The sequence below is a fragment of the Procambarus clarkii genome, chromosome 9, assembly GCF_040958095.1.
Source record: "Procambarus clarkii isolate CNS0578487 chromosome 9, FALCON_Pclarkii_2.0, whole genome shotgun sequence".
Lineage (NCBI taxonomy): Eukaryota > Metazoa > Arthropoda > Malacostraca > Decapoda > Cambaridae > Procambarus > Procambarus clarkii.
Genome location: NC_091158.1, coordinates 36,709,518 through 36,729,189, shown reverse-complemented (window position 1 = coordinate 36,729,189; position 19,672 = coordinate 36,709,518). Strand labels below are relative to the sequence as shown.

Sequence of the window (19,672 nt, the reverse complement as noted above, 5' to 3'; positions counted from 1 at the left end):
AAGCAGAGAAAAGTTTTGAAAATAATATAGCAAACAAAGCAAAGACCGAATCAAAGCTACTCCACAGTCACATCAGAAGGAAAACAACAGTGAAAGAACAGGTATTGAAACTTCGAACAGGCGAGGACAGGAATACAGAGAATGACAGAGAGATGTGTGAAGAACTCAACAAGAGGTTCCAGGAGGTCTTCACAATAGAACAAGGTGAGGTCACTGTGCTAGGAGAAAGGGAGGTAAACCAGGCGGCATTGGAAGAGTTCGAAATTACGAGAGAGAAGGTCAAGAGACACCTGCTGGATCTGGATGTTAGAAAGGCTGTTGGTCCAGATGGGATCTCACCATGGATACTGAAAGAGTGTGCAGAGGCACTTTGCTTGCCACTCTCCATAGTGTATAGTAAGTCACTGGAGACGGGAGACCTACCAGAAATAAGGAAGACGGCGAATGTGGTAACAATATATAAAAAGGGAGAGAGGCAAGAGGCACTGAACTACAGGTGTCCTTGACTTGTATACCATGCAAGGTGATGGAGAAGATCGTGAAAAAAACCCTGGTAACACATCTGGAGAGAAGGGACTTCGTGACAAATCGCCAACATGGGTTCAGGGAGGGTAAATCTTGCCTTACAGGCTTGATAGAATTCTACGATCAGGTGACAAAGATTAAGCAAGAAAGAGAGGGCTGGGCGGACTGCATTTTCTTGGATTGTCGGAAAGCCTTTGACACAGTACCGCATAAGAGGCTGGTACATAAGCTGGAGAGACAGGCAGGTGTAGCTGGTAAGGTGCTCCAGTGGATAAGAGAGTATCTAAGCAATAGGAAGCAGAGAGTTACGGTGAGGGGTGAGACCTCCGATTGGCGTGAAGTCACCAGTGGAGTCCCACAGGGCTCTGTACTCGGTCCTATCTTGTTTCTGATATATGTAAATGATCTCCCGGAGGGTATCGATTCATTTCTCACAATGTTTGCGGACGATGCTAAAATTATGAGAAGGATTAAAACAGAAGAGGACTGTTTGAGGATTCAAGAAGACCTAGACAAGCTGAATGAATGGTCGAACAAATGGTTGTTAGAGTTTAAACCAACCAAATGTAATGTAATGAAAATAGGTGTAGGGAGCAGGCGGCCAGATACAAGGTTTCATCTGGGAGAGGAAATTCTTCAGGAGTCAGAGAAGGAAAAAGACTTGGGGGTTGATATCACGCCAGACCTGTCTCCTGCAGCACATATCAAGAGGATAACATCAGCGGCATATGCCAGGCTGGCCAACATACGATCGGCATTCAGAAACTTGTGTAAAGAATCATTCAGAACTTTGTGTACCACATCTTTCACGCCAATTCTGGAGTATGCAGCCCCAGCATGGAGTCCATATCTAGTCAAGGATAAGACTAAACTGGAAAAGGTTCAAAGATTTGCCACCAGACTAGTACCCGAGCTGAGAGGTATGAGCTACGAGGAGAGACTACGGGAAATAAACCTCACTTCGCTGGAAGACAGAAGAGTTAGGGGTGGATATGATCACCACATTCAAGATTCTGAAGGGAATTGATAGGGTAGATAAAGACAGTCTACTTAACACAAGGGGAACACGCACAAGGGGACACAGGTGGAAACTGAGTGCCCAAATCAGTCACAGAGATATTAGAAAGAACTTTTTTAGTGTCAGAGTGGTTGACAAATGGAATGCATTAGGATGTGATGTGGTGGAGGCTGACTCCATACACAGTTTCAAGTGTAGATATGATAGAGCCCAATAGGCTCAGGAATCTGTACACCTGTTGATTGACGGTTGAGAGGCGGGACCAAAGAGCCAGAGCTCAACCCCCGCAAACACAATTAGGTGAGTACAACTAGGTGAGTACACACCCCACAACACTACCACACACCCCACCACACTACCACACACCCCACCACACTACCACACATCCCACCACACTACCATACACCCCAACACACTAATACACACCCCACCACACTACCACAAACCCCCACCACACTACCACACACCCTACCACACTACCACACACCCCACCACACTACTACACAACCCCACCAAACTACCATACACCCCACCACATTTCTACACACACCACCACACTACCACACATTCCCCACACTACCACAAACCCCCACCACACAACCACACACCCCACCACACTACCACACACACATCCACACTACCACTCAGTCCACCACACTACCACACACCCCACCACACTACCACACACCCCACCACACTACCTCGCACCGCACCACACTACCACACATCCCCCACACTACCACACACCCCACCACACTACCACACACCCCAGATCACTACCACATACCCTACCACACTACCACACACCCCACCACACTACCACACATCCAGCACACTACCACACACCCCTCCACAGTACCACACATCGACCACACTACCACACACTCCACCACACTACCACACACCCCACCACACTACCACACTACCCCACCACAGTTCCACACCCCACCACACTACCACACACTCCACCACACTACCACACACTCCTCCACACTACCACACACCCCACCACACTACCACACACTCCACCACACTACCACACACTCCACCACACTGCCACCCCCCCATTACACAACCACACATCCCACAACACTACCACTCACCACATCACACTACCACACACCCCACCACACTAACTCACACCCCACAACACTACCACACACCCCATCACACTACCACACAACCCCACCACACTACCACACACCCCACCAAACTACCACACACCCCATCACACTACCTCACTACTCCAGCACAGTTCCATACCCCACCACACTACCACACACCCCAGATCACTACCACACACTCTACCACACTACCACACACCCCAACACACTACCACACACCCACCACACTACCACACACCCCTCCACAATACACACATCGTCCACACTACCACACACCCCATCACACTACCACACACCCCACCACACTACCACACCAAACCACCACACTACCACACCCCCATAACACAACCACACACCCAACAATACTAGCACACACCCCACTACACTTCCACACACAACCCCACCAGACTACCACACACCCCACCACACTACCACACACAACACCACACTACCATACACCCCACCACACTACCACACACCCCACCACACTACCACACACCCCACCACACTTCCACACAACCCCATAACACTACTACATATCCCACCACCCTACCACACACCCCACTACTCTATCACACCCCCCACCACACTACCACACCCCAACCACACTACCACACAAAACACCACACTACCACACCCCTCACCTCACTACCACACACCCCACCACACTACTATATATCCCACCACACTATCACACACCCCACCACACTACCACACACCCTACCACACTACCACACACCGCACATCAATACTATACAACCCCACCACACTACCACACACCCCCACCACACTACCACACACCCCACCACACTTCTACACACATTCCACCACACTAGCACACCCCCCACCTCACTAACACACACCCCCACCACACTACCACACCTCCCACGTTACTACCACACACCCCACCACACTACTACATATCCCACCACACTACCACACACCCCACCACACTACCACACACCCCACACCAATACTACACAACCCCCCACACTAACTCACACCCCACCACACTACCACACACCCCCATCACACTACCACACACCCACCCACAACACTACCACACACCCCACCTTACAACAGGGAAAAATCCGAGAAGCAACAGAAGAATCCGTGGTATAATAGGGCATGTATGGAAGCGTAGAAACTGAACAAAAGGGCGTGGAGGAACTTCTGGAATAACAGAACACCAGAAAGCAGAGAGAGATACCAGAGAACCAGGAATGAGTACGTCAGGTTGAGAAGAGAAGCAGAGAAAAGTTTTGAAAATGATATAGCAAACAAAGCCAAGACCGAACCAAAGCAACTCCACAGTCACATCAGAAGGAAAACAACAGTGAAAGAACAGGTATTGAAACTTCGAACAGGCGAGGACAGGTATTCAGAGAATGACAGAGAGGTGTGTGAAGAACTCAACAAGAGGTTCCAGGAGGTCTTCACAATAGAACAAGGTGAGGTCACTGTGCTAGGAGAAAGGGAGGTAAACCAGGCGGCATTGGAAGAGTTCGAAATTACGAGAGAGAAGGTCAAGAGACACCTGCTGGATCTGGATGTTAGAAAGGCTGTTGGTCCAGATGGGATCTCACCATGGATACTGAAAGAGTGTGCAGAGGCACTTTGCTTGCCACTCTCCATAGTGTATAGTAAGTCACTGAAGACGGGAGACCTACCAGAAATAAGGAAGACGGCGAATGTGGTAACAATATACAAAAAGGGAGACAGGCAAGAGGCACTGAACTACAGGTGTCCTTGACTTGTATACCATGCAAAGTGATGGAGAAGATCGTGAGAAAAAACCTGGTAACACATCTGGAGAGAAGGGACTTCGTGACAAATCGCCAACATGGGTTCAGGGAGGGTAAATCTTGCCTTACAGGCTTGATAGAATTCTACTATCAGGTGACAAAGATTAGGCAAGAAAGAGAGGGCTGGGCGGATTGCATTTTCTTGGATTGTCGGAAAGCCTTTGACACAGTACCGCATAAGAGGCTGGTTGATAAGCTGGAGAGACAGGCAGGTGTAGCTGGTAAGGTGCTCCAGTGGATAAGAGAGTATCTAAGCAATAGGAAGCAGAGAGTTACGGTGAGGGGTGAGACCTCCGATTGGCGTGAAGTCACCAGTGGAGTCCCACAGGGCACTGTACTCGGTCCTATCTTGTTTCTGATATATGTAAATGATCTCCCGCAGGGTATCGATTCATTTCTCTCAATGTTTGCGGACGATGCTAAAATTATGAGAAGGATTAAAACAGAAGAGGACTGTTTGAGGATTCAAGAAGACCTAGACAAGCTGAATGAATGGTCGAACAAATGGTTGTTAGAGTTTAACCCAACCAAATGTAATGTAATGAAGATAGGTGTAGGGAGCAGGAGGCCAGATACAAGGTTTCATCTGGGAGAGGAAATTCTTCAGGAGTCAGAGAAGGAAAAAGACTTGGGGGTTGATATCACGCCATACCTGTCTCCTGCAGCACATATCAAGCGGATAACATCAGCGGCATATGCCAGGCTGGCCAACATACGATCGGCATTCAGAAACTTGTGTAAAGAATCATTCAGAACTTTGTGTACCACATCTTTCAGGCCAATTCTGGAGTATGCAGCCCCAGCATGGAGTCCATAACTAGTCAAGGATAAGACTAAACTGGAAAAGGTTCAAAGGTTTGCCACCAGACTAGTACCCGAGCTGAGAGGTATGAGCTACGAGGAGAGACTACGGGAAATAAACCTCACTTCGCTGGAAGACAGAAGAGTTAGGGGGGGACATGATCACCACATTCAAGATTCTGAAGGGAATTGATAGGGTAGATAAAGACAGTCTATTTAACACAAGGGGAACACGCACAAGGGGACACAGGTGGAAACTGAGTGCCCAAATGAGCCACAGAGATATTAGAAAGAACTTTTTTAGTGTCAGAGTGGTTGACAAAAGGAATGCATTAGGATGTGATGTGGTGGAGGCTGACTCCATACACAGTTTCAAGTGTAGATATGATAGAGCCCAATAGGCTCAGGAATCTGTACACCTGTTGATTGACGGTTGAGAGGTGGGACCAAAGAGCCAGAGCTCAACCCCCGCAAACACAACTAGGTGAGTACAACTAGGTGAGTACACACCCCACAACACTACCACACACCCCACCACACTACCACACACCCCACCACACTACCACACATCCCACCACACTACCTTACACCCCAACACACTAATACACACCCCACCACACTACCACAAACCCCAGATCACTACCACACACCCTACCACACTACCACACAACCCCACCAAACTACCATACACCCCACCACATTACTACACACACCACCACACTACCACACATTCCCCACACTACCACAAACCACCACCACACTACCACACACCCTACCACACTACCACACACCCCACCACACTACTACACAACCCCACCAAACTACCATACACCCCACCACATTTCTACACACACCACCACACTACCACACATTCCCCACACTACCACAAACCCCCACCAAACAACCACACACCCCACCACACTACCACACACACATATCCACACTACCACTCACTCCACTACACTACCACACACCCCACCACACTACCACACACCCCACCACACTACCACACACCCCACCACACTACCACACATCCCCCACACTACCACACACCCCACCACACTACCACACACCCCAGATCACTACCACACACCCTACCACACTACCACACACCCCACCACACTACCACACACCCAGCACACTACCACACACCCCTCCACAGTACAACACATCTACCACACTACCACACACTCCACCAGACTACCACACACCCCACCACACTACCACACTACCCCACCACAGTTCCACACCCCACCACACTACCACACACTCCACCACACTACCACACACCCCACCACACTACCACACACTCCACCACACTACCAAACACTCCACCACACTGCCACACCCCCATTACACAACCACACATCCCACAACACTACCACACACCACACCACACTACCACACACCCCACCACACTAACTCACACCCCACCACACTACCACACACCCCATCACACTACCACACAACTCCACCACACTACCACACACCCCACCAAACTACCACACACCCCCATCACACTACCACACTACTCCAGCACAGTTCCACACCCCACCACACTACCACACACCCCAGATCACTACTACACACCCTACCACACTACCACACACCCCACCACACTACCACACACCCCTCCACAGTACACACATCGTCCACACTACCACACACCCCATCACACTACCACACCACCCCTCCACACTACCACACCCCCATTACACAACCACACGCCCAACAATACTAGCACACACCCCACTACACTTCCACACACAACCCCACCAGACTACCACACACCCCACCACACTACCACACACAACACCACACTACCATACACACCCACCACACTACCACACACCCCACCACACTACCACACCCCCACCACACTACCACACAGCCCACCACACTACCACACACCCCATCACACTACCACACACCCCCACCACACTACCACACAACCCCACCACACAACCACACACCCCACCACACTACTACATATCCCACCACACTTCTACACAACCCCACCACACTACCACATACCCCCACCACACTACCTCACAACCCCACCACACTACCACACATCCCACCACACTACTACATATCCCACCACAATACCACTCAATCCCACCACACTACCACACATCCCACCACACTACTACATATCCCACCACACTACCACACAACCTCACCACACTACCACACATTCCACCACACAACCACACATCCCACCACACTACCACACAACCCCACCACACTACCACACAACCCCACCACACTACCACACAACCCCACTACATTACCACACACCCCCACCACACTATCACACAACCCCACCACACTACCACACACTCCACCACACTACTACATATCCCACCACACTACTTCACAACCCCACCACACTGCCACACAACTCCACACCAATACAACACAACCCCATCACACTACCACTCACCCCACCACACTGCACACAACCCCACCACACTATCACACACCCCACCAAACTACCAGACAACTCCATCACACTACACACAACCCCACCACACTGCCACACAACTCCACCACAATACAACACAACCCCATCACACTACCACTCACCCCACCACACTACCACACACCCCACCACACTACCAAACAACTCCACCACAACACTACACAATCCCACCACACTTCCACTCACCCCACCACACTACCACTCAACCCACCACACTACCACACACCCACACCCTTTTCTAGTCCCCACACTCACTCCTCTACAACCACTCCTGTTCTCCTCTACACTCCCTTTCTCTTTCACAATCACTCCTAGTCTCCTCTAAACTAATCCTAGTCTCTTATTCACTCACTTCCTCTCTCTTTAACACCCACTACTAGTCTCCTCCACACTCATTCCTAGTCTCCTCTATCCCCTCTCCGAGTCTCTTGTACACACACTCCAAGTCTTTTCCACACACACAATCCTAGTCTACTCCACACCCACTCCCAGTCTCCTCTACACTCACTTATAGTATCCTCTACATTCACTGATTGTCTCCTCCACACACACTTCTAGTCTTCTCCACACTAACTCCTAGTCGCCTCTCCACTCACGCCTAGTCTCCTCTACACTCATTCATAGTTTCCTCCACACCCTTATGCTAGTCTCCTCCACACTAACTTCTAGTCTCCTCCACAGTCACTCCTAGTCTCCTCTGAACACACTCCTAATCTCCCCCACACACTCTCCTAGTCTCCTCCACACACACTCCTAGTCTCCTCCACACTCCTAGTCTCATTCATTCCCACTCCTAGTCTTATCTGAACCCACTTCTAGTCTCCTCCACTCTCATTCATAGTCTCCTCCACACCCACTCCTAGTTTCTTCCACACTCACTCCTAGTCTCCTCCACACTCACTTCTTGTCTCCTCCATAATCATTCCTAGTTTCCTCTTCCCACTCCTAGTCACTTGTACACACACTCCTAGTCTCTTCCACAATAACTCCTCCACACTCACTCCTAGTTTCCTCCACACTTACTCCTTCACACTCACTCCAGGTCTCTTCCACACTCACTCCTAGTCTCCTCTATACTCACTTCTAGTCTCCTCCACACTCACACTTAGTCTCCTCTACACTTATTCCTAGTCGCCTTCATACTGACGCCTAGTCTTCTCCACACTCACGCACCTCTCCTCCACACCCAATCCTAGTCTCCTCCACACCCAATCCCAGTCTCCTCCACCCCCACTCCTAGTCTCCTCTACACCCTTTCCTAGTCTCCTCCACATTAACGCCTTCACACTAACTTCTAGTCTCCTCCACATACATTCCTAGTCTCCTCCACACACACACTCCTAGTCTCCTCCACACACACTCCTAGTCTCCTCCATACTCACACCTAGTCTACTATACAGCCACTCCTAGTCTCCTCCACACTCACTCCTTGTCTCCTCTACACCCACTCCTATTCTCCTCTTCACTCACTCTTATTCTCCTCCACACTCACTCTTAGTCTCCTCCACACTCACTCTTAGTCTCCTCCACACTCACTCCTAGTCTCCTCTGCACTCACTCCCAGTCTCTTCCAAACTCATTCCTTGTCTCCTCAACACTAACTCCTTGTCTTCTCTACACTCACTCTTAGTCTCCTCCACACTCACTCTTAGTCTCCTCCCCACTCACTCCTAGTCTCCTCCACACTCACTCCTAGTCTCCTCCACACTAACTCCTTCACACTCACTCCTAATCTCCTCAACACACTCTCCTAGTCTCTTCCACACCCATTCCTAGTCTCCTCCACACTCCTTGTCATATTCATTCCTTCTCCTAGTCTCCTCTACACACACTCCTAGTTTCCTCCACACACACTCCAAGTCTCATCAACACCTACTCCTAGTCTCCTCCACACTCACTCCTAGTCTCCTCTCTACTCACTCCTAGTCTCCTCTACACCCACTCCTGGTCTTCTCCACACTCACTCCAAGTCTCCTCCACACGCACTGCTAGTCTTATGCAAACCCACTCCTAGTCTCTTCCATACTTTCCTAGTCTCCTCCACACTCACTTCTAGGCTCCTCTGCACTCACTCTTAGTCTCCTCTACACTCACTCCGTGTCTCCTCTACATCCACTCCTATTCTCCTCTACATAGTGACTTAGTTTCCTCCACACCCACTCCTAGTCTCCTCCACAATCATTCCTAATCTTCTCTACACTCATTCCTAGTCTCCTCTACCCACTCCTAGTCACTTGTACACACACTTCTAGTCTCTTCCACACACACTCTTAGTCCACTTCACATCCACTCCTAGTCTCCTCTGCACTCACTGTTAGTCTCCTCCACACCCAATCCTAGTCTCCTCCACATCAACTCCTAGTCTCATTTATAACCATTCCAAGTCCCCTCCTCTCCCTCTTCTAGTCTCCTTCACACACACTCCTAGTCTCCTCCACACAAACTCTTTGTCTCCTCCACACTCACTCCTAGTCTCCTATAAACTCACTCTTAGTCTCCTCCGCACTCACTCCTAGTTTCCTCCACACACACACTCCTACTATCCTCCACACTCATTCCTAGTCTCCTCTACACCCTTTCCTAGTCTCCTCCACACTCAATTCAAGTTACCTCTACACCCACTCCTATTCTCCTCCACACTCATTCCTAGTCTCCTCTACAGCAACTCCTGTCGGAAAACCCGACACCATTTAATAATATTACATTCAACAGGCAGATAATATTGCTGCCGTTGTATACACAAGTTACCCAAAGAAAATGTAGCTTGTAGTGGAATTTTCCGTCAATAGAAAATGGGATATGATTGCAACATAGTACTATAAATTCACCAGCTATTCTGTTGGGAATTATTCTTAAATACATTAGTCTTTGGACTTTTAATATTATAAAAACATCTTATTTTAATTAACTTAATTATCAGTATCAAAATAGAGTATATGTGATCCATCTATCACTTATTGACAATGGACAAGGAGAGCCAAGGCGTCAGTGGTGGGGGAGAGGTCAGCCATTGTTTAAGACTAGAGGCGCAGGGGGAGCAGATTCAGCTCCTGTAATTTCTCTTGAACGAAGTGTTATGGAGATCAAAGTGTTCTACGATCATCAACACGCTGTCAACATAAACAAGGGAAGTGTCCTACCGAAACCCGTTTATCTAACCATTTCTGGCCAGTTAATGTTAGGTAGATAAGGGCGAGCCGGTTAGGATGCGAACGAGCCTCTTAATAAAGGTAATTAAGCATTGGTCCATATCATATATAATATACAGTGTTTTCTCTGATATAGCTGTCATATATTTGGATTCCGGCTTTATAGCTACTGCCCTTTGACAGGAACAAGAAGAAGAAGCAAGAATTAATCTTGGTACATCAGTTACTATGGGTGATGGAAGCTAGCCTCACACGAGGATAATTAGGTGCCTACATCCTAGTTATATCTGGTGGACTAAGCCTGCTGTACAATATAATAAGGCACCTCCAATTTATTTACTAATATATGTAGTTAATACTGTAGTTTGATTGGCTGCATATATATAAATTTAATATGAAACCCCCTAATATGTAAGGATTGATTTGAGATTTTTGCAGAAATACAGTCCACTTAACATCATACCAATTGCTATCGAAATATATAAATTAATGTATATATATATTCTATATAAATTCATAAAAATTAAATAAATATAAATCTCACAGGTCTGTTCACACAACTCCTAGTCTCCCCCACACTTAATCCTAGTCACCTCTATACCCACTCCTAGTCTCCTCCACACACACTCCTTGTCTCCTCAACACACACTCCTAGTCTCCTCCACACACACTCCTTGTCTCCTCAACACTCACTCCTAGTCTCCTCCACATTCACTCCAACTCTCCTTCATACTCAGGCCCTGTCTCGTCTCCTCTATCCTCACTCTCAATCGTTTCCACACTCACTTCCATTCTGCTTCACAATCAGACCTAGTCTCCTCTTCACTCACTTCTAGTCTCCTCTGTAATCACTCCCAGTCTCCTTCACAATCACTCCTGGTCTTCTACACACCCACTCCTAGTCTCCTCCACACTAACTCCTTCACACTCACACCTAGTCTCCTCCACACTCAATCATGTCTACTCCTTACACACTCGTAGTCTCCTCCACACACTTCTAGTCTCCTCTACACTCACTCTTGGTCTCCTCTTCACCCACTTCTAATCTTTTCCACACCCACTCCTAGTCTCCTCTACACCCAATCCTAGTCTCCACACTAACTCTTTCACACTCACTCCTAATCTCCTCTACACTCCCGTTTAGTCTCCTCCACTCCCACTTCTAGTCTCATCTACACCCACTTCTAGTCTCCTCCACACTCACTCCTAGTCTCCTCTACACGCACTCCTGGTCTCCTCCATACTCACTCCAAGTCTCATCTACACTCACTCCTAGTCTCCTCTGCTCCACACTCACTCCTAGTTTCCTATGCACTCACACTTAGTCTCCTCCACCCTCACTCCTTGCCTCCTCTACACCCACTCCTATTCTCCTGCACACCCACTCCTAGTCTCATCAACACCCACTCCTACTCTCCTCCACAATCACTCCTAATCTCCTCTACACTCATTCCAAGTCTCCTCTACCCACTCCTAATCCCTAGTACACACTCTCCTTGTCTCTTCCACACACACTACTAGTCTCTTCCACACCCACTCCTTGTCTCCTCTTCACTCAAACCTAGTCTCCTCCACATTCCTAGTCTCCTGCACACGCACTCCTACTCTCCTCTACACCCATTCCTAGTCTCTTCCACATTAACTCCTCCACACACACTCCTAGTCTCCTCCACACACTCTCTTAATTTCCTCTACACTTTCTCTTAGTCTCCTCTACACTCATTCATAGTCTCCTCCACACACACTCCATGTCTTCTCCATAATTACTCTTAGTCTCCTCCACACACACTCCTAGTCTCTTCCACACCCACTTCTAACCTCCTCCACAATCACTCCTAATCTCCCCTACACTCATTCCTAGTTTCCTTCTCACCCACTCCTTGTCTCCTCTGCACACACACCTAGTCTCCTCCACACTCCTAGTCTCATCCACATACTCCTAGTCTCATCCACACCAACTCTTAGTCTCCTCCACACACACTCTTAGTCTCCTCCACACACACTCTTAGTTTCCTCTATGCTCACTCTTAATCTCCTCTACACTCATTCATAGTCTCCTCCACACCCACTCCTAGTCTCGTCAACACTCACTCCTAGTCTCCTCCACTCTCAATCCTAGTCACATCTACACCCACTCCTAGTCTCCTCTACACTCACTCCTAGTCTCATCTACACCCACTCCTAGTCTCCTCCACACTCAGTCCTAGTCTCCTATACAGCCTCTCCTAGTCTCCTCCACACTCACTCCTAGTCTCTTCTACAGGTACTCCTAGTCTCCTCAACACTCACTCCTAGTCTCCCCTAAACACACTCCTAGTCTCCTCTACACTCACTTCCTGTCTCCTCTACACCCACACCTAGTCTCCTCCACTCCCACTCCTAGTCTCCTCTACATTCACACCTAGTCTCCCCCACACTCCTTGTCTTCCACACCCACTCCTTGTCTCCTCCACAATCACTCCTAATCTTCTCTACACTCACTCTTAGTCTCCTCCACACTCATTCGTAGTCTCATCTACACACACTCCTAATACCCTCCCAACACACACTCCTAGTCTCCTCAACACTCACTCCTAGTCTCCTCCACACTCACTCCTAGTTTCCTCTACACCCATTCCTACTCTCCTCCACACTCAGTCCTAGTCTCCTCTACAGCCTCTCCAAGTCTCCTCAACACTCACTCCTAGTCTCCCCTAAACACACTCCTAGTCTCCCCTAAACACACTCCTAGTCTCCTCTACATTTACTTCCTGTCTCCTTTACACTCACACCTAGTCTCCTCCACACTCAACCCTAGTCTACTCCACACACACTCGTAGTCTCCTCCACACTCACTTCTAGTCTCCTGTACACTCACTCTTGGTCTCCTAAACACCCACTTCTAATCTCTTCCACACCCACTCCTTGTCTCCTCAAACTAACTCCTTCACACTCACTCATAGTCTCCTCCACATTCACGCCTAGTCTCCTTCCAACCCATTCCTAGACTCCTCTACACCCAATCCTAGTGTCCTCACTAACTCCTTCACACTCACTACTAGTCTCCTCCACACACACTCCTAGTCTCCTCCACACACACTCCTAGTCTCCTCCACACTAGCTGGTTCACACTCACTCCTAGTCTCCTCCTCACTCACGCCTATTCTCCTGCACACCCACTCCTAGTCTCATCAACACCCACTCCTAGTCTCCTCCACAATCACTCCTAATCTCCTCTACACTCATTCCTAGTCTCCTCTACCCACTCCTATTCACTAGTACACACTCTCCTAGTCTCTTCCACACACACTCCTAGTCTACTCCACACACACTCCTATTCTCCTCTACACTCACACCTAGTCATATCCACATTCCTAGTCTCATCCACACCCACTTCTAGTCTCTTCTTCACCCATTCCTAGTTTCCTCCACATTAACTCCTTCACTCTCAATCCTAGTCTCCTCCACACACGCTCCTAGTCTCCTCCACACACACTACCATTCTTCTCCACACACACTCTCAGTCTCCTCTACTCTCACTCTTAGTCTCCTCCACACCTAATCCTTGTCTCCTCCACACAAACTCCTAGTCTCCTTCTCTCCCACTCCTAGTCTCCTCTACACACACTCCTAGTCTCCTCTACACTCACTTACTGTCTCCTCTACACCCACTCCTAGTCTCCTCCACACTCCTTGTCTCATCCACACCCACTTCTAGTCTCCTCCACACCCACTTCTAGTCTCCTCCACAATCACTCTTAATCTCCTCTACACTCTCTCTTAGTCTCCTCTACACTCATTCATAGTCTCCTCCACACACACTCCATGTCTTCTCTATAATTATTCTTAGTCTCCTCCACACACACCAAGTCTTCTTCACACTCACTCCTAGTCTCCTCCACACTCAATCCTATTCACATCTATACCCACTCCTAGTCTCCTCAACACTCGCTCCTTGACTCCTCCACATTCACTCCTAGTCTCCTATACACCCACTCCTAGTCTCCTCCACACTTAGTCCTAGTCTCCTCTACAGCCTCTCCTAGTCTCCTCCACACTCACTCCTAGTCTCCTCTACACTCACTTACTGTCTCCTCTACACCCACTCCTAGTCTCCTCCACACTCCTTGTCTCATCCACACCCACTTCTAGTCTCCTCCACACCCACTTCTAGTCTCCTCCACAATCACTCTTAATCTCCTCTACACTCATTCCTAGTCTCCTCTAAACCCTCTCCTGGTCTCGTGTACACACACTCCTAGTCACGTCCACACACACACTCTTAATTTACTCAACACCCACTCCTAGTCTCCTCTACCATCACACCTAGTCTCCTCCACATTTCTATTTTCATACACACAAACTTCTACTCTCATCTACATCCATTCCTAGTCTCCTCCACACTAACTTCTAGTCTCCTCCACACTAACTTCTAGTCTCCTCCATATACATTCCTTGTCTCCTCCACACACACTCCTAGTCTCCTCCACACACTCCTAGTCTCTTCCACACACACACTCCTAGTCTACTCCATACGCACTCCTAGTCTACTCCATACGCACTCCTAGTCTCCACAACACTCACACCTAGTCTCCTCCACACTCCTAGTCTTATCCACATCCACTCCTAGTCTCCTCTACAATCACTCCTAATCTCCTCTACACTCATTCCTAGTCTCCTCCACACTGTCTCCTACACACTCACTCCTAGTCTCCTCTACCACACACTCCTAGTCTCCTCTGCACCCACTCCTAGTCTACTATACACTAACTCCTAGTCTCCGCTACACTCTCTCCTAGTCTCCTTCACACTAACTCCTAGTCTCCTCCACATACATTCCTAGTCTCCTCCACACACATTCCTAATCTCCTCTACACCCTCTATTAGTCTCATCTACACCCACTCTTAGTCTCCTCCACACTAACACCTTCACACTCACTCCTAGTCTCCTCCACACACCTTCCTAGTCTTCTCCACACTCACTCCTAGTCTCCTCTACAGTCACTTCCTGTCTCCTAAACACCCACTCCTAGTCTCCTCCACACCCTCTCCTAGTCTCCTCCACACTCCCTCCGTGTCTCCTCTTCACTCACTTCTTGTCTCCTCAACACCCACTCCTAGTCTCCTCCACACCCTCTCCTAGTCTCCTCCACACTCACTCCTAGTCTCCTCTACAGCCTCTCCTAGTCTCCTCCACACTCACTCCTAGTCTCTTCTACAGTCCCTCCTAGTCTCCTCAACACTCACTCCTAGTCTCCTCTAAACACACTCCTAGTCTCCTCTTCATTCACTTCCTTTCTCCTTTACACTCACACCTAGTCTCTTCCACACTCAACCCTAGTCTACTCCACACACACTCGTAGTCTCCTCCACACTCACTTCTAGTCTCTTCTACACTCACTCTTGGTCTCCTCCACACCCACTTCTAATCTCTTCCACACCCACTCCTAGTCTCCTCAAACTAACTCCTTCACACTCACTCTTAGTTTCCTCTACACCCTCTCCTAGTCTCCTCTACACTCCCTCCGTGTCTCCTCTTCACTCACTTCTTGTCTCCTCAACACCCACTCCTAGTCTCCTCCACACCCTCTCCTAGTCTCCTCCACATTCACTCCTATTCTACTCCACACCCACTCCTATTCTCCTCTACACTCACACCTAGTCTCCTCCACATTCCTAGTCTCATCCACACTCCTAGTCTCATCCACACCAACTCTTAGTCTCGTCCACACAAACTCTTAGTCTCCTCCACACACACTCTTAGTTTCCTCTACGCTCACTTTTAGTCTCCTCTACACTCATTCATAGTCTCCTCCACACCCTCTCCTAGTCTCCTCCACACTCATTCCTAGTCTCCTCTACAGCCTCTCCTAGTCTCCTCCACACTCACTCCTAGTCTCTTCTACAGTCCCTCCTAGTCTCCTCAACACTCACTCCTAGTCTCCTCTAAACACACTCCTAGTCTCCTCTTCATTCACTTCCTTTCTCCTTTACACTCACACCTAGTCTCTTCCACACTCAACCCTAGTCTACTCCACACACACTCGTAGTCTCCTCCACACTCACTTCTAGTCTCTTCTACACTCACTCTTGGTCTCCTCCACACCCACTTCTAATCTCTTCCACGCCCACTCCTAGTCTCCTCAAACTAACTCCTTCACACTCACTCTTAGTCTCCTCTACACCCTCTCCTAGTCTCCTCTACACTCCCTCCGTGTCTCCTCTTCACTCACTTCTTGTCTCCTCAACACCCACTCTTAGTCTCCTCCACACCCTCTCCTAGTCTCCTCCACATTCACTCCTATTCTACTCCACACCCACTCCTATTCTCCTCTACACTCACACCTAGTCTCCTCCACATTCCTAGTCTCATCCACACTCCTAGTCTCATCCACACCAACTCTTAGTCTCGTCCACACACACTCTTAGTCTCCTCCACACACACTCTTAGTTTCCTCTACGCTCACTTTTAGTCTCCTCTACACTCATTCATAGTCTCCTCCACACACACTCCTAGTCTTCTCCACACTCAGTCCTAGTCTCCTATACAGCCTCTCTTAGTCTCTTCCACACTCACTCCTAGTCTCTTCTACAGGCACTCCTAGTCTCCTCAACACTCACTCCTAGTCTCCCCTAAACACACTCCTAGTCACCTCTACACTCACTTCCTGTCTCCTCTACAACCACTCCTAGTCTCCTCCACACACACTCTAAGTCTCCTCCACACACACACTCTAAGTCTCCTCCACACCCACCCCTAGTCTCCTCTACACTCACACCTAGTCTCCCCCACACTCCTCGTCTTCCACACCCACTCCTAGTCTCCTCCACAATCACTCCTAATCTCACCTACACTCATTCCTTGTCTCCTCTAAACCCTCTCCTAGTCTCCTACACACACCCTTTCGTAGTCTCCTCTACACTCACACCTAGTCTCCTCCACACTCATAGTCTCATCCACACCCACTCCTAGTCTCCTCCAAAATCTCTCCTAATCTCCTCTACACTCACTCCTAGTCTCCTCCACACTAACTACTTCACACTCACTCCTAGTCTCCTCCACTCACTCCTAGTCTCCTGCATACGCACTCCTACTCTCCTCTACACCCATTCCTAGTCTCCTCTACATTACCTCCTTCACTCTCGCTCCTAGTCTCCTCCACACTCACTACTAGTCTCCTCTACACTCACTCTTAGTCTCCTCCACACCCACTCCTAGTCTCCTCAACACACACTCTTAGTCTCTTCCACACAAACTGCTACTCTACTCCACATCCACTCTTATTCTCCTCTACACTCACACCTAGTCTCCTCCACACTCTTAGTCTCATCCACACCCACTCCTAGTCTCCTCCAAAATCTCTCCTAATCTCTACACTCACTCCTAATCTCCTTCCCACTCACTCCTAGTCTCTTCCACACCCACTCCTTGTCTCCTCTTCACTCAAACATAGTCTCATCCACACCCACTCCTACTCTCCATAACACCCATTCCTAGTCTCCTCCACACTCACTCCTAGTCTCCTCCACACTCACTCCTAGTCTCCTTCACACCCTCTCTTAGTCTCCTCTACACTTATTCCTAGTCTCCTCCACACGAACTACTTCACACTCATTCCTAGTCTCCTCCACTCACTCCTAGTCTCCTGCACACGCACTCCTACTCTCCTCTACACCCATTCCTAGTCTCCTCTACATTACCTCCTTCACTCTCGCTCCTAGTCTTCTCCACACTTACTACTAGTCTCCTCTACACTCACTCTTAGTCTCCTCCACACCCACTCCTAGTCTCCTCAACACACACTCCTAGTCTCTTCCACACACACTCCTACTCTACTCCACATCCACTCCTATTCTCCTCTACACTCACACCTAGTCTCCTCCACACTCTTAGTCTCATCCACACGCACTCCTAGTCTCCTCCAAAATCTCTCCTAATCTCTTCACTCACTCCTAATCTCCTTCACATTCACTCCTAGTCTCTTCCACACCCACTCCTTGTCTCCTCTTCACTCAAACATAGTCTCCTCCACATTCCTAGTCTCATCCACACCCACTCCTACTCTCCATAACACCCTTTCCCAGTCTCCTCCACACTCACTCCTAGTCTCCTCCACACACACTCTTAGTCTCCTCCACACTCACTCCTAGTCTCATCCACACCAACTCTTAGTCTCCTCCACACACACTCTTAGTCTCCTCCACACACACTCTTAGTCTCCTCTACGCTCACTTTTAGTCTCCTCTACACTCATTCATAGTCTCCTCCACACACACTCCTAGTCTTCTCCACACTCAGTCCTAGTCTCCTATACAGCCTCTCTTAGTCTCTTCCACACTCACTCCTAGTCTCTTCTACAGGCACTCCTAGTCTCCTCAACACTCACTCCTAGTCTCCCCTAAACACACTCCTAGTCACCTCTACACTCACTTCCTGTCTCCTCTACAACCACTCCTAGTCTCCTCCACACACACTCTAAGTCTCCTCCACACACACACTCTAAGTCTCCTCCACACCCACCCCTAGTCTCCTCTACACTCACACCTAGTCTCCCCCACACTCCTCGTCTTCCACACCCACTCCTAGTCTCCTCCACAATCACTCCTAATCTCACCTACACTCATTCCTTGTCTCCTCTAAACCCTCTCCTAGTCTCCTACACACACCCTTTCCTAGTCTCCTCTACACTCACACCTAGTCTCCTCCACACTCATAGTCTCATCCACACCCACTCCTAGTCTCCTCCAAAATCTCTCCTAATCTCCTCTACACTCACTCCTAGTCT

The 19,672-nt window shown here is 48.9% G+C and overlaps 1 pseudogene; it reads right to left on the bottom strand.

The window, feature by feature from the left end:
• LOC138362872 (cytochrome c oxidase subunit 1-like) overlaps positions 1 to 19,672 on the bottom strand; it is a 120,175-nt pseudogene that overhangs the window by 45,823 nt on the left and 54,680 nt on the right.